The 11,103-nt window shown below is 43.2% G+C and overlaps 1 long non-coding RNA gene across 2 annotated transcripts in view; it reads right to left on the reverse strand.

Annotated features, from left to right (window-relative positions):
* Nucleotides 1-10,237, reverse strand: part of LOC110117168 — a 28,823-nt gene extending 18,586 nt beyond the window's left edge. The window contains exons 1-3 of one of the 2 annotated variants that reach the window (XR_007278038.1): nt 10,132-10,237; nt 9,898-10,054; nt 5,475-5,542 (exon numbers count right to left, since the gene is read on the reverse strand). This is a non-coding gene — a long non-coding RNA (uncharacterized LOC110117168). Of the gene's footprint in view, nt 1-5,474; nt 6,321-9,897; nt 10,055-10,131 lie in introns of those variants that run through there. The other variant, XR_007278037.1, reaches the window with a different exon arrangement.
* Between the last annotated feature and the right edge of the window lie 866 nt (nt 10,238-11,103).

An 11,103-nucleotide genomic window follows, 5' to 3' on the forward strand; every position in this document is an offset into this window, starting at 1 on the left:
TTAACCCGTAACAAAACTCAGGTATATACCTGCACGCGTTATACTTTTATATATATATATATATATATATATATATACACAGGTATGTATGTGTAATGTAAGAGCGAATGATGAGTCCGGTTTGCGCAGCACGCGCGTACTGGAAAATTCCAGGTGTCAACTCCGCCGGATCTCAACCCTCGCTACGGTGGTTCCTTTTTTTTTTTTTTCTCTTTTTTCTTTTTTCATTTCTCTCCTCTTTTCAGGTAGCGGCGAAATATTCAGAAATCGCGGGGAATCCTTTGAACATTTTCAATCTTGGCAGAGAAGAGAGAGCAACACGTTCGTTTGAACCTCGTTAATCGAGAGCGTACAAAGAAGAGAAACAAGAAGAAGGAATGAAAAAATAATAGTGTGGTCCAGAAGCTGGGTCGAATTGACAAGAAATACCCCATATCGTATATACACACAGAGGTGGGTGTGTATATATATCCAGAGTCGGGGGATGAAGGAGAGTTTCGATACGATGGTGCGATGGAGAGAAAAAGATGGGAGTCATATAACGAGGGAGACGGAACGAACGGGGGATAAAATGTGGGAGGAAGCGAGAGGGGACGTGCGGCGGGTAAAGGGAGGAAGCGAGGGGCGATGGGCGATGGGGGGGAGGGGGGTTGGGGGAGGTTGAATAAAGCAGAGTGCTTTGGTGCGCAACGGGGGATGGAAGAGAGGAACCCGGGTGGTTCCATTGAGGGGTGCTTGATATCGACCCGCGCTTAGCCCCGCCTCACGAACTCGGCCAACGCGCTCACGCTGCCTCTCTCGGCTCTCGTCTCTCGTCTCTCGTCTCTCGTCTCTCGTCTCTCGGCTCTCGGCTCTCGACTCAACCCCCGCGATTTCACAGGAGAGTTTCATTTCGTTACCAAACACAAATAATGATTGCGGATACAGGGGATACCAAACCGCATACGATAACAATTATACACTGCTTCGTACAATCGCGTCCATTTTCAACGAATCTACCTTCATATACTTTAATATACCCACGTATTTACGTACGTATACGTATACGTGCGCGTACGTACATGTCTCTTACTTACGTACACGAAGCTTGTGACGCGGCATTTTCACATTCGCACACGTCGCGTTAGGTACGTACGTACACATACGTGCTTCTATGTACAACGAACACATAGCCGTACGTACGTACATACTGCACTCCGTGACCATGTACGGTACCTACTCAACACTGCACGTTGCAAACGCAACACAACACGCCCGGTTGCACAACATTTTCTGTTACCCACCCATATGTATTTCCACCGCATGGATTCCATATTCTATTTACTGTGTGTCGCGAAGATTGAACTAGATAAACATGTTCCCCCATATGTACGTACACATGATTCTCGTACACACACACGGTGAAACATTTTGGAATTCGGTTTGTTCTCGGAATTTACGATCTTCGCTCAGCCAGCCCCGCGTGGCGAAGAAATTGATTTCGGTGGCCGTTGTATGTCGGTGCGGAAAATTTTCTATTCTTGACCAACTCCGTCCTCGTTACACGCTCGCGACGAAGCGAGCGAATCCGGGACCTTTGAATGAAAAGGTGAATTTCTTCGTTTTTCCCCGACATCTGGAGCCGAAGACGAGCGACTGTAAATTTACCGTTTATACACCCCATTAAATACTAATTGACCGTAATTGGCCCTGCGGAAAGAAAATAAGAGGGGAGAGGGTGAATGAAAACTTTGAGAAAACTAGAGAAAAAAAGAAAAAATAAAGATTTCGTTTCCGCGAGAGAAATAACGATATGAGAGCAAAGGAAACCGTATCTCCCGCGATCGTTTGCCAGAATTTAAGTCTATGGGACCGGAATATATAGCGACGATCCGATTTCTGTAACGATATATAAGTAAGAAAAATGGCCGCGTTTAATGCACATATCTAACTACACAGAGTTACGTTCATCGGCCTACATATTTTCCCCGACACTCGATATACCTGTGCCTACGATAAAGCACCTTCGGCATAGACATAATGTCTTTATAGATGCACGGATACAGGAGTCGCACGCTGTACATAAGTATACATACCTATTTACGTAACTAAAATATATAAATACACACATGTGCAATTTCAGTGTTTACCGACATACCGGGTATGTAATGGGTACACAAGATATCATATATCAGCGCACCTTGATCGACGTACAAATTGCAATAAAGTAGAGACGGTGTATAGTTCCGTATTATTTTACTTGCGCAGGGATCGATTAGGGAGTTAGATATACTGTCCCGAATGAAAATATACCTCCGTACCATATATGTACCGTTTCATGCCAAATCGTAGTCGGAGACCTTCGGGTACGTTGGTGAAAAAATTCTTTGACATTCGAGAGCGGTCGTCACCCCGAAGACCGATGTAAAAATTTCGATCCTCTCTTGGAACGTGTTGTTTTTTCCCGATAAAAAAAAAAGGGGGGGCACCAGGCCCTCCGGGGGTGAGGTGATTTGGCAAGAAATGCCTCATGTCTCTATGTACGGCACACACCGATACTTCTGCCGCGATATTCGGCCGCTACATGTGCACACAACGTATACACCCGAGGTCGGTTGAATCGAAACTGAATCCCTCAGCAAATATATTACGCTTGTTGTTCAAAAAGGCGAAGCAACCAGCAGCCTGACTGTATTGCCACAGGGGTTCGGGGATACCCTTCGTACGCCCGCCGAATAGACCGCCAGATTTTATTTCACAGTTTTATGTAAACGCAGTAAAAATCGAACCGAACCGTGAGCATCGGTATGGGTGGAAGCGCTTAACGGAGTAAAGCGATGATCGCAATGATAATTATCACGATGACGATGACGATGATGATGACGATATTCCTACATGGGCAAATACATCCGTGCAAACGAAATATTGCAGCGTGTAATAATTATCGTATACGAGGAGAGAAGGTACATAGTCAGGTGAGTAGTCAGAGGTGGGTGCCCATTTAATTAAAAATGGCGATGTGTAGGTGAATTTATTTTGAATGTGACGTCGCGTTCACCCGCGTAGGTGGATATAAATGTATATAAATATACGTATACGTGCGTTCGACGATGTAGACGGTAGAGCTTCTGTCAGTCAGAGTTATATACACCTATATGTAATACACCTATAGAGCGAAGCTGCACTGCAGTACACGTACATACCGTATGTATATTATTCGTATATTTACACGTACACTCGGCTCGATCACGAGTGGTGCGGTCAGAAACCGCGCCATGAAACGTAGGTCGGCACAAAATATCCCTGGGGTGAATTGACGTACGATAGATGCGGGTCGAACCCCCTCGCGATCGTCACCTGTACCGTGCTCTGCGGGTGAATTTCCCCCGGGGATATTTTGCGCCAACTTAAATCTCGTCGCGCGGCGTCTAACTACACCACTTGTGATCGAGCCGAGTGTACATACGTATACGGGCGTTGAAGTGAGAGAAGCAACGAACACGGTCGAACTGGGGATACACGACTGCAGGGTACATATTCACGGTTGATTGGATTTGTCAATGATATAATTGAAACGGTTGAAAAATTGGTATAGAAATATATTTTATCCCGCTCGTATACGGCTGTGCATATATGTGCAGCTATGTGCGATCATCTCTGTTGTATACATATATGTATACATATGCGTATAATTGTAGACCTTGCGTTAAATAAATGAAAAAAAAAAAAAAAGAAAAAAGAAATTACGGTCAACAACGTTACTCCAAACTGAAATATGATACGTGCGCGTAACGGGGTATTCATTGGCTCGAAATTGTGAGAGGCGTTTTTTGCCGTTGAAACGAAATTTCGTGTACGTATTACAATCGGATAGAAATTTTGCGAAACCTCGGTACCCGAATTACGCGTTTGCTTGTCCACCGTCAAAGTTCTTGACCGCGAATCCTTTTCAACCCCGAAGGTCGCGCTCTCGCCGTGTCATCGTATCAAACGTTGTTTAAACTTTTCGTGCAATAAAAAAGCTCGTACATATAATGTACTTTGCCGCGGTGTACCGCTACTATATTTATACACATATACACGTATTAAAATTCGTTACCGACTTTCTAATCTTACGATGGATTGCTCGCTACCGTATTTGAGGCTTGCGAGCCGCTGCTGCTGCTGCTTAGCATTGGCCCCGACATCAAAGGAACACGCACGTCCGCGCACGGGCCTTCGACGATAAACGAGTGTAAGAGAACGCGGACGTCTATGCGGCTGACAAACTAACGAAGGCTACGAAACACCACCGAATTTCGTTCTCGTCGGAGAATCGCGCGTCTCGATTATCCTCGTCGACGAGTCGCGTTTTCGCTTCCCCGTGTTTCAGATTATCGAGGGAGGAGAAACTGGGATATTCGTTGTTGAGGGAAAAATAAAAAATTGGTATCGCGAATCGCGGTTACATCGGGGGATGAAAGTTGTTCGAAATATCTATGTACGTTTGTATCCGTCAGTAGGATTAGAGGGGAACCTAACGTATGTAGTTATTAGGTATAGGTGATTATAATACGGACAGCGTACACCAGCTAGAGTAATGGCATTTGAGGTGGATACATAGTGGAAACGTCTATATAGCTCAACCATTTTCCATCGGATCCTCCGACTCGGTGGTACGCGGAGAGAGATGCAGCGTACGTACGTGTACGTGCGATGTGAATAAATACGTATACGTGTATACCTCGTCGACGGAAGATACGTAATATATAACGACGTAGCGGTCTCTTCCACTCGACATTGACTCACAATAGGTATTTCACGTATCAACTACCACATCAACTTTCAGAGAATGCGCGAAAAGAGATAAGTTGTAAGATGTACAGCGGTGGAAGTGGGGGGAGGGAATTGCCGTCTGAAGACAAACCTGAACTGTGAGTGAAACGAAAACTCCGAAAGCGTTCGTGCGTAGCGTAGCGTTATACCTTTTATTTCTATATGCTTACTTGTGCAATTATCGTACGTGACAAGTTTGCGTTTCGAGACACGCGGACGGATTGTACTTACGTAGCAGCGTTCGAGATCGAACCGGGACGTAAAATTTCCTCCAATGTTTGGAGATTAACATAGTTGACGTGAAGAGCGCGTTCTTCGAAGAGTCATCGAAATGGGGGAAGAGTCTTCTTCGTTTTCCTTGATCGCGCCAATTCGTAGTTAGATAATAGAAACGCGAGTCGGTGTCACGAGTGATGTCGTCGGGGCGTCAGATCCGCGTGATGGAAGATTTGAATCATGGCTTCGATAAAATAGACACCAAAGCGAGGTTCTCGGTTCTGTGACTATCGCTGCCAATCTGCATATTATCCATCTTTCCTCCCTCCCTCCCTTCCTCTCTCTCTCTCTCTCTCTGCCTCGATAAAAACGAGACTTACCACCCGCGTCCAACTTGCATACTTACTCGTGCCTTAATAGACCTTGTGTGTACAGTACTTTATTTGTCTGCAGTTCGTACCCACCAAGCCGCACATGGGAGCGAAGCAATCCGAGCGTAACTCGACCGCGCGAGTTACTTCCATGAAGGAATCTGAAAAAGATGAAGAGTCTAAAAAAAGTGTTCGTATTTCCTAGCTGTGTCGTACGTACTTACATGGGTATGAGAAAACGACGATTACTGCGTACCTGTGCATTTAAAAGTTTATGATATTTGTTTTTGACTTTTCGAATGAAAAAAATGAAACATTGAAGTGCATATATTTTCTATTATTTATGTGAGCTTATGTCGAAATCTAGGGATCGACCATTTTTTTTGCAACCAACAGAAACTGCTGATTTTTCTCGTGGCGCAATTCTTGATCAGGTTTTCCTGGACGCTGAGATTTTGGAGCAAAAAACACAAATTGATAGGAATTACGTAATACTCTCTCATTAATTTCACCTTGCGATTAATTTTCAGCGAGGATTAGAATCGGATATCGCATTTCTCGCGAGCGGTAAGCTCTGCAAAGGGCTATAACGAGGTTGATTTTCCAGTTTCAACAGACTGTGGGATAAAATTTTTAGAGGTATCAATTTTCTGACGTTAGCTTTTTCTAATTGGTGCAAATGCCCATATTTATCAATAATAATGGGGCGAGAATGTTCAACAATTAAAAGCGAACGGTCTTGATCTAATTTACGGGCCGTTCTCGACCCGTATATCTAAACATGTCAGGCAAACGCTGCGATTCATAGTTTTTCGATGATTTAGGCTTTCAGATTTGGATTTCTGAGCTGATTATACGTGAGATTAATCTTGAAGAACTCATAAAAAATTCGATTTTTGAGCCAAAAGTAAAGTAGTTTAAAAATTGATTGTATTACACTTTTCTGACGTATTTTGACCTCAGGAATCCGAATCTGAAAAAAAAATTCATCTATCTCTAAAATTGACCGAGTTATCGCCAATTTTCAGCTTTTTGGGGTCAAAAATAAAAAATTGATTTTTTAGTCTATCTTAATGTAATTTGAGCTCAGGAATCCGAATCTGGAAGAAAAATTGGTCTATCTTCAAAAATGATCGAGTTATTGCCGAATTATCGCATTTTTTCGTACAAATTTGAGGATATCTCGAAGGGAAAAAATCGTAGCTCAATTTGGACAACGGATTCGTGTTCCTGGGGTCAAAATACATAAGAAAAGTGCCATACGATCAATTTTAAAAAATAAAAATTTTTGGTCAAAATTTGAGATTTTTCCAAGGGGTACCCCTTACGATTTTTTCAAATTTTGACCAAAAATTTTTATTTTTTAAAATTGATCGTATGGCACTTTTCTTATGTATTTTGACCTCAGGAACACGAATCCGTTGTCCAAATCGAGCTACGATTTTTTCCCTTCGAGATATCCTCAAATTTGTGCCAAAAAATGCGAAAAAATGGGGATAACTCGGTCATTTTTCAAGATAGATCAATTTTTCTGTCGGATTCAGATTCCTGAGCTCAAATTACATTAAGATAGACTAAAAAATCAATTTTTTATTTTTGACCCCAAAAAGCTGAAAATTGGCGATAACGCGGTCAATTTTAGAGATAGATCATTTTTTCTTCCAGATTCTGATTCCTGAGGTCAAAATACGTCAGAAAAGCTTATTAAACTCATTTAAAACAATGATTTTTTTTTTGCTCAAAAATCGAAAAAATCCAAGGGGATTTTTTCAACTTATTTAGATTGTGTTACCCCTTGTATGTACCCCTTGGAGTTTTTTCAATTTTAGGGTAAAAAATCAACATTCTTCCTTCTTGGTGCCGTAAAAATGCGCAAGTCGAATGTTTTGGAGATTGATACAGATAAAGAAGAAGTCAATCAATTTTATCACACGTACAAGGCACACGTGTGATCATAGCATCGGGTACGGCAGCAGCCTAGACTGACTCTGCTAACGCCAATCGATACCCACCACTAATTGCGTGATACATGATTTATGAAGTTGGGCGACCCAGTGCAGAAGTGAAATGGTCGACGGAGGGGGTGTACCAGCTAATTCTAAGTGGAATGTGTCCGCAACTGTACCCTCCGTAAGTCAGAACTTGCTCAAAAAAAGACGAAGCGAATAGGAAAGAGGAAAAATAAGAAAAACAGCACTCTCAGCCGAGCAGAAAACTGAGAAGCAACAGATTAAAGACAAAGTAAGGGAATACAAAGGGGGATGGGAGAACACCCGGTGGACTCATTTCGGGTTTGACGTTCATCTGTTAAAGAAACAAGGCCCTTTCAAGCTATTATTAAAAGGGTGTGCGTTGGGCGGTTGGAACGGCGCTCGCGGGCTCGAGGAGAGAGGCGAACCGGGAGTACACGTATAATACGAATACATATGTGCGTAAATAAATACATACATACGTACGTACGTACACCGTATACAACGTGTACGGGAAAACAGCAGGCAGACAAGCACCGAGCACTTACGAGAAGGCAAAGTAGAAGCAGGAGGTGACGCAATGGGCGCCGAAGAAGAGCAGGAGCATCGGTGGATAAGAAGGGAGATGAAAACGAAGAGAATAAAGAAGAAGGGGGAGAAGAAGACGAAGACGAAGAAGAAGAAGAAGAAGAAAAAGAAGGGGCGTTTTGAAGAGAGAAGCGAAGCGGAGAAGATGGCACGCATGTTTGCCCGTACATGAGCCTCTTAGCGCGGTTCATCACGGGGTTTCTGAGAGTCGTTGGAAGAGAGAGGGAGAAGGAGGAATACAGAAAGAGAGAGAGAGGAAAAAATACGGTTCTGGCACAGCAGGGAAGCAGCCCCGAATTACATTCGTCGCTGAGATGCGCCGCGGGTTTTACCGACGTCGATAAATGCGTCCCTGAGATCCTCCGATACAAATCCCTACTCGGAGGAAATTATTTTCTTCATTCAATTCGTTATAGACAATTGAGTTAAATAAAAACAAAATACCGATTGCCCTCACTCTCCGCATCGTCTTCCCTTTCTTCTCGCGTTCCCTGTATACCCCCGTTCAACCGTTTTTATATACAATACAAGTTATTCCCATAGTTTTTTCACTCGTTATTATTCAATTTTGAGCATACAAAAAGCCCAATTATACGATTCGAGTCAGTGTACTCTTCAACCCTAACGTATATGCCCGGCAACATTATTTCTTTCGAATTGTTGTGAATTTTGAAAAGACTACGGTCCGAGGAGTACGAATATCTTCCGTCAAGATGGCCGATCCCTCTGTTTATAAAAACGAGTATAGTGATCATTCCTTCTCGTTAAATTCCCCATAAATTCTACCACCTCGAGCACCCCGTTCTCGTTCGATCGTTAAATATTACCCTGAAACAATTACGTCGATCGACGAATGCTCCGTTCGTATATCAGAAAACGTGCGTAAATAACTGTCTGAAAAACTGAAAAAAAAATCACTTTATCCCAACTATTTACAATTCCCCTAATTCGTCACTCTCATGGCATGAGGGAAAACCTCTTGGTTTTGGATAGAAACGGCGATATAATGTAGAGAGCCGTACAACTCGAGGCCCCCTGCTCGCCCCGACTCTCCTCATCCGGACCCCAGAAGCGCCTTTGTCTGCCGTTCTCAGCTCACGGCTATAAGGGCTCAACTTGAGTCCGGAGTTGAGCTTCTCCTAGCTACACACGGTAGACGGACGACGCCTCTGCCAACCTCTAACGGTTGGCCAGGTCCGAAACGGGGAGGTGAAGGGCCCTGGAGCAAAACGCGAATCGTTTTGAAATCGAACCATCGATCCAAAGTTTGCCACATTTTTCCTCCCACGATCTTCACATAAATCTCGTCTCGATATTTCCTTCCAATTTTAATTAATTGCAATATTACGCGGCACCTCGTAAAGGCGTACGTACCTATAGCGCAGAGTTAGAGTAAATATTTCTCTTTGCAAAATACACCGGTATACGATTCGTCTGAACAGGTGTCGCTATGGAACGAACGAGCTAGTGACACGAACTTAATTACTTCGCCGCAGGTTCGATACATCACGGATAGAGAGATATATACCTACGGCCTTGCTTTGCCGTTTGCATCCCGTATAATCAAAGCGGTAAACAGTATATTACATGTACGTACGTACGATTCTTACATAACGCCGTTAGTACTTTATTCCGCTGCCTTTTCCGACTCTCGGGTACCACGCTGCAATTCAACCTATACGATTCGTTTATCGTTCCGTTCATTTATTTTTGGTAATATAACGCAGCAACACAGATAATCAAGTGCAAAGTGCCTTACTCCGCGTCTCGTTTGAAATTATTCTCTTGTGAATTTATAATCACGCCCGGAGCACGTTTTTGCCACCTTTTTTTTTTCTCTCTCTCTCCTTCTTCCCCTCGTTTTATTCCGTGTACGATCTTTGAATTCGACAATTTCTTACGTTTCGCGAAAGAAATATCAATTGAACGAAAAATGAGGAGAGACAAAAATTGTATACCGTTTCGAATACCGCACACACAACGCGGTGGCGACTCGTTGGTGGATGATAGCATAAGTTGATCAATCTTTGGTCCGATAAACTTCAATGAGCAGAAACGCTTGGTGGTCAAGGCATTCGGCTTTTTGTAACGATCGACGGGACGATGGCACATAATCTGTAATTCGTTCGATCATAACTACACAGATAATAACATCGTAAAGAGAAACAAGGTATAATCGATTGGTTGCCCACATTGATGTGATAGAGTCCTGGAATCGACGTAGTATAAGGTACGGGGAAAATTGATGGCGAAGAACCAGCTCGTAATAATTCTCTGCCGACTGATCGAGTGCCTTCTGGTATCTCTGTCCACAGAGTTTTGTGAAATCGAAGACTCGAAGTATGAGGAAAAAATATTGAAAAAATATATCCCTGCACGATTAGCCGATCGATCATCATTCGCATATAGCCACCGATGGTTTTCGCCTCTATATCGTTTTAATTTACCATTATCCGAAAAATTACCGGAGGAAAGAGAGAAAAGAATAAATCGCTCGTTGATTAATTGAAATCGTGAGCTGATGAATTCGACTTAAAATTGTGGAATATCGTCGAATACCGTCGATAACGGAAGTGAATGAATATCTCTGTTCGATGAGAAGCTAGGGGTGACTCCTAGTCTGTTTACGTCCCTGAGCGGGTATAGCCGAGAACGGTCGAAATATCCCGAGCATTCACGATCTCGGCGGAGGCCTGCAGCCATGTGTTGTGGTCTGCTGTGAGTGCTTTGTGACAAGAGAGGTGCAGTGTGCCCGCGTTTTTGGTCTTGTCTGTTAATGAAACAAAAATGTAAAACGTTAGAATAATGTGTTCAATAGCCCCGTTAAGCCCTAAAGTGTATAATAAATAATACAGGGTGTGTCTCGGGCGCGAAACGCTCGTTCAGTTCAAGTTAAAGTCAAAGTGTTCGGTAGTGTCGGGAATCTGACGAGGAGAGTCGCGACTCGAGCGAGCAGCCAGCAGCTCCGGGGCTCGGTGTTCGTCGTTTCGACGGTGTGTGTTATTCACCTACGTCTCATCTTGTATCGGTGTTGTATTAACGAGTGTACAAAGGTGTGTGCGTGCGTCTTTTGAGAAAAAAAATTTCAGAAAAAACAAATTCGAGAAAATTCAAAGTATCGAAGGAAGGCGATATTTACACGTACACCAATAAAGAGAGATAGT

This window comes from Athalia rosae, chromosome 4 (genome assembly GCF_917208135.1).
Source record: "Athalia rosae chromosome 4, iyAthRosa1.1, whole genome shotgun sequence".
Lineage (NCBI taxonomy): Eukaryota > Metazoa > Arthropoda > Insecta > Hymenoptera > Athaliidae > Athalia > Athalia rosae.